Genomic DNA, 6,548 nt, shown 5'->3' with positions numbered 1-6,548 from the left:
CACGAATCCTCTGAATCAGAAGTTGTTTCATAGAGGAAATAAATGTCAGGAACGATTTTGGCTACAGCGTTTAAGAATTCTGTAAACAGGTTCGTTTGCAGCTAATCGATATACTCCAGAATAGAGAGGCAGTTTGCTCCAGAAAGGTTTACGTCCTATGCGTCAAAACTTCAATAAATATGCGTACTGTATGCTGTATGTATGGAATGGAATAAATTTGATTTGTAAATAACATTTATAAATTCTCACAAATGTAATTAAAATTAATTATTTTTTAATAAAATTTATTAAATTTTATCACGTAAATAATGATAGTTCGATACCATTACCTACGTATCCATCCCGATCTATCGTCGTAAGTTTAGATATTTACGTATTTCTAGTGTCTACAAGTACCTACATGTAAGTACAGTTATAAACAAAATAAAAACCTTTCACAAATATGTAAAATAATTGAAATAATTTTAAAGAAAATTATTAATATAATTTTTGTACCGAATGTTATATAGTGTAAACATTATTATTTAAAAAATAAAATGAACAGTTCCGCTTTCATAATAATTATAACATATTTATGATTCAAGATATAGGTATAACTGCGAATCAAAATATATACAGGGCTTTCAAAAAGAATTGGAACGATCCAAGAACTCGAGAAATGCACTGTTTTTAAAAAGTATAAACTGGGCAGTAATTAACTTTCAACTTTTAAGTAAAAACCTCCATTTTTTAATAGCCAATCTTGATTCTTCATTTCAAAAAAACTTAATTTTAATTGAACCGTTTTTTCGATTCACGTTAATTAACGCTATAATAGACAAAAATATTTCTTTCGTTATTTTTAGAAAATTACACAGTCGTGAATCATGAAAAATAGTAAATTATTAGTTTAGCTAAGGTAGTACGAGCGAAAACGCAAGTTTAGACTTGTGGTTGAAATTATTGATACTTATTTTCAACTTTGATGATGAATTTTGTTATTACTTTATGAATAAATAAAATTTGTAGAATTGATTTAGACTTAGTCCAACTTTATATTTTAAAAAATCAAGCTTTTTATCTAAAATTGCAATGACGCTTGTACATGCTTAATTTTTTGCGATTATAAAGCAAACAAACGCGAATCGAAATATTGGGATTTTTATTTAGGATTGTAAGGTTAATCCCTGTTCTATTCTGCGGAATTAACTACGGGGGGATTTTCACTTCATAAGACAGATTATTTTTTTTTAAATATTGGAAACATGTTTTATCATTTTTCAAAACAAAGTACTTTGCTCTAGTTCTTAAACTATTCCTTACTTTTTGAAAACTTTGTATGTATGTATTTTTTAGTGGAAATGCTGTGGTTATTTTAAGTAAAACAGTGATATTAAAACTTCACTAGGAAAACAATCACTGCGAATGATCTGTTTTAAGCTTGGAATGGGCCACATTATTGGGCATTGAAATCACATGGATGTTCTCAGATTGTTATATGTGGATATTGTTTTAAAATTGTTGTTGCGGCATTTTAGATCATATAGATATGATATTCATTCAATTTTTATACCTGAAACCTACTAAAGCTATCAAGATAGAAAATACTTTTTATTGTTGAAATAACTCTTCTATTTTGATTAGTTATACTCACCTCAAATATTTAGGTACTTGTAAAACAGAACTTATTATTCACACAAACACAAGCGTATATGTATTCAATTGTTTGAATACCACTGATATATTTCTTACCCACAAATTATTAATTAATTTTGTATAATATTTTAATCTAATTATTTCATTTTTTTATATTTTATATTTTAAATATGCGTGTTCTGACAAATCTTCTTTCTCTGAATATAGTACGGCAGCAAGGAGAGTTTTCGTGACGTGCACGAGTCTTTTCGATATATTTTTTCTTACAGAATCCGAAAAATAAACGTCGTTTTTCCCGAAAATCCTCGAAACTAAAAATAGACTCAGAGTCTTAAAATGTATCGCTTAGGAAAAAACAGGCTAGAGAAATAATCTTAAGATTTAATTTTGTTCAGTATGAAATTTGTAAATCATATTTGTAATTAAATTGCCTATAAATAAAAAGAAAGAAAATTACTGTTGATATTTATCACATATATATTATTTCTCTAGTCTGTTTTAAGTCACGGTTATCGACCTGCGGAATGCCTCACGGATCGAGCTACAAATTAATTAGATGATTTCCGTGACACTTAAAGGAGTCTTTAGATTTTTTTCAATCATTATTCAGATACTCTTCAGTGATTTATTTTAAAGCTTAGAGGCTTAGTTTTCAAATGAGATGTCGTACATCTCCCTGATCTTATATAAAAAGAACACTATTTTTCAATCCCTTCGCACTAAATTAACAGTATTTCTTGCTTAAATTTTTTTAAATTCTTCGAGTGCATTTCTGACAAGTCGAGTTACCAACTTGCTAATTAAACACATACCCCATTATTTTTTATAGCGTTTTAAACATTTAAATTGTGGATACAATATTTTGCTACAATTTTTCGAAACAAACCAGTTTTACATTCGGATTCTGCGAGCAAAAATACCAATCGGCCATGAAACCTTCCCTAGCTACCGCATTAATATCCATCAAGATATAAGTGTTGGTATGTATCTCAGTTACATAATTAAAGAATCAGATTTTTATTTTTTCTTTCACATGACTAGTTTCGCAAATAAATCAAAAAAACATGATATGAATAAACAAACAATCATACACGGCAATACCGTAAATTTACTTTAATTATCGTGTTATTATAAAGAAGAAAGTGTATCTTCTTATTCGTAGTTATAACAAAATTTCCGCATACAATTTAAATTTGCACATACTTCATAACATCGTAAAATTTTTCCATTAAAAAGGACATTTTTATGCCTCATGTAGGTCCCTGGTACGCACTTTCATAGAAAGTTTGCATTTTCTAGATATTTTCGGGATTAAAGTTAATTTATGTAGTTCATATCACTGGGTACAAGAATGGAACTTATTCATTAAAGCAACATTTTCATAAAATAACAGAAAACGTAAAATCAAGCTCATTACTCGCTTCGAAGTAGAAGCTTTTAGTACAGGATTTGAGACCAATCAAAATTACTGATTGACTCGTTAAATCAATCCTATTTTATAATGTTTGCCAAAATTATCTAAGGCTCATCAAATTACAGAAAACGTTTGTTTTTGTAATATTCTCTATTTTTTCAAAAATTGAAAGATTATATTCAAATAGATGATGTTTTTATTTATTATGATAAATTTTTTAAATGGTCCCGCGGACCGATAGTTTCTAAGATACAGGGGATTAAAAAATCAAAATTGACGGTTTTCGAATAAAATTTATAAAATACACTTATTTTTTATAAACATTCTGACGTCGTTAAATTTCCATATTAACGTTAAAAATGTAATAAAGAAATTAAACGCAAGTAAAAATCAGAACCCATTTCGCATAAGTTATTCGAAAACTAATGTATTTGAGAGCTGCCATTTAAAAAATTAATCAAATGGTTTTATACACTACATCATAGCAAAATTACAGGAATCAAAAAAGTTCAAGAGTCCCATGTTATCGAAGCGAGGTCTTTGGATAATGACGATTGAAACAGTTAAAAATTTTCTTAGGAAAAATAAAAAAATTATTAGTTCTTTTTTTCCGAAATTTTTTTTTGAAATATTTTAATACCACAATAAATAATCATGTTTACATTTTTTTTTTCGATTTTTTTGGTTGTTATTTCTATTTACAAATTTTCTTATAATTGTTTCTAGGTACACATCATATTCTTGGTTCAACAAAACATCAAGTTTGTTTTTTCGTGGTACCCAGAAAATAAATTATTTTAAAATTAATTTTGTACCGATTCTTTACACAATAAAGAAATCATTCTTTTTTTTTTTTAATTGAGGGTAACTTTCATTACCCAATATGGTTCGGATACTTTTTTTTACATAAAACAGATTTATTTCTTGCATTTTAATGAAATTTTAAGTAATTATTTATTTTAAATAATCTAGAAAATTAAAAATTGTAAGTTTAAGTGAATTATAAACTTTTTGAACATTTTAAATTATAAACAAAATTTTTATAGAGTGTATGGAAAATAGTTATTGCAAAATGCGAACATAAAAACGTCATATATAATCGAAATATTTTTACGTTTAAAATTTGTATACAAAATTCAGTCAACATACATAAATAATAATTAAAAAAGTTAATGCTGATAAATAAAACAAAGAAAAAATGGTTTGAATTTAAAAACTAGTAAATTGTGCCCAAAGCACGAATGACCCAGTTGGATAAGGCGCTTAGGTCTTTAACGTGTTTAACAGATACTTAGATGATTTTTTTTCTATGACCAAATCTGGGTGAAAACTATTTAAGTATCTCGTCTATCAATCACTTTACAAAATTAAGACAAAATTTGAATTAGGCAAAATGTTCCTAATGTTGAAGTCAATTATTTATGTAAATCATTGGATAAGCGTCTCGCAAATTTTCTGAATTTATTAAAATGTATTTGAAAAATTCGTACTTCCTTAAAAGGAATTTAGTCCTGATTATACCATGTATATGAAATGTACGAAGGTATACTAAGTTTAGTCCCAAGATTGTAACGCTTAAAAATATTGATACTATGAACAAAATTTTGATAAAGATGTTCATAAAATCACCTAATTAGTCCATTTTCATTTGTCTGTCTGTCTGTTTGTCGTCTGTCCGTCTGTGATCACGACTACTCAAAAACAAAAAAAGATATCAAGCTGAAATTTTCATAGCGTGCTTTAGGACGTAAAAAGTGAGTTCAAGTTCGTAAATGAGCAACAGAGAAGATATATTAAAAGTTTAAATGTAAAAAATGTTCCTTATAAAAAAATGAACAACTTTTGTTTCAGACATGTTTTCATAAACATCACTGTTTATTCGTGAGAGCGCAAATTATACGCAAATTGTTTAGTTTGTATTTTATGGGAATATCAGTTATATATGTGTGCCATCCATGTATGTATGTGTAATGTGACAGAGTAATCAACACTATCTATACATGGTATTTCAACAATTAACTTAGTCAATTTCTGTTTCTTTTCACTTGTTTCTAACTATTTTACATGCATCCCATATAACAAAAAAACTTAATAATTTATTTAAAATTTCATTAGAAAATAATACATTTTTTTTAGTAATTTATACAATTATTAAATGTTTTAAAATAAGTAATATTTATTAGCCAAAAAAACCACTTGATTTCATTACAAAATAAATATATTAAAAACACTCTTTTTTTAAGTTTTATTATTAATAAAAATTCACATTTAATTTTTTTTAAGATCCATTTTTTTTTTAAAATTAATTTTCTGACTTAAGTATTTTGTTTTATTACAATAAATTTAATAAAGAACATGAATATTATATTTTTTAATTACCAAATAATAAATCGGAAATCCGATTAAAGTTTGTTTGCAATTTATCATAAGGTAATTTGAGGAACTGAATTATTATTTTTAATATATATTCCAGTTAATAAAAGTAAAGTGTTCGTAAATGTTCAAAAAGTTTGATTTTTTATTAAAAAGTTTGATTTTTTATTAACTCAGTTTTATTTTAGCCGAGTAAAAGCTCGAGCTTTACCGAAGTACGTTTATTGGCTGAACATAATACACTCTTGGTTTTATAAAACACTTCAAATCTACACATGTTCTGATTAAATATCTGCACAGCTAGGAAAACAGATTATCTTCAAATGGCCAATAGGGAATATTCACGAAATTTTTGTTATTGCTTTAATAAAAGCTCATTCATGTAACAAAAAGCGGAAGAAATAGTTATTGGAATAACTATAAAAGCAACCAAAATAAAAGCCACCAAAGATTTGTTTGTAATTTCTTTCTATCGAAACAGAATTTAACATTGCCAGAATTCATATGCCAAATATAGTAAAAATTTCACATTTTAGTAAAGAGAATAAAAAATTTCATGAATATTCCCTGTCATATTAAGAGAGCTTAGAGTTATCTTTGGCACTTGTTTCAGAAATAATGGCTGCCACAGAATCCAAAATTTCCCAGGAACAAAATTAGAAACATAAAAAAATATTAGTTTATGTCGAATGATTATATTTTTTCAACAAATATTAATATTTGGTGACGTCATATCTTGCAATTGCTCTAAAGAACATACAAAAGTTTTTTGCAAGAAAAAGAAAGAAAAAAGTATTATTATCTTTCATGTTTATCAATCTATTTTAATTATGATTTCAGATCTTGTCATTTATTCTTGTTCATTTTCAAATTTTAACGAAACATACATTGAAATCGACAACAAGACAAAAGCCTAATTTAAAGTTCACTTCACTAGGGATCTTGGACGACATCGATACTCCAGTCCCAGAAAGATCACAGAACTTTATCAACAGAAAATTGCACTTTTGAAACTTTTTTGTTTGTCATTTATTAACTGTAATATATATTTAAATTTTTTGGCGATACTTAAACGATTTTTGGAAAAAACGTTTTCTTTTTTTTTACACTTTACAAATTTCTATAG

The sequence above is a fragment of the Chrysoperla carnea genome, chromosome 2, assembly GCF_905475395.1.
Source record: "Chrysoperla carnea chromosome 2, inChrCarn1.1, whole genome shotgun sequence".
Classification (NCBI taxonomy): domain Eukaryota; kingdom Metazoa; phylum Arthropoda; class Insecta; order Neuroptera; family Chrysopidae; genus Chrysoperla; species Chrysoperla carnea.
The sequence above is the reverse complement of the archived record's forward strand: the minus strand, read 5'-3'. Positions refer to the sequence as shown.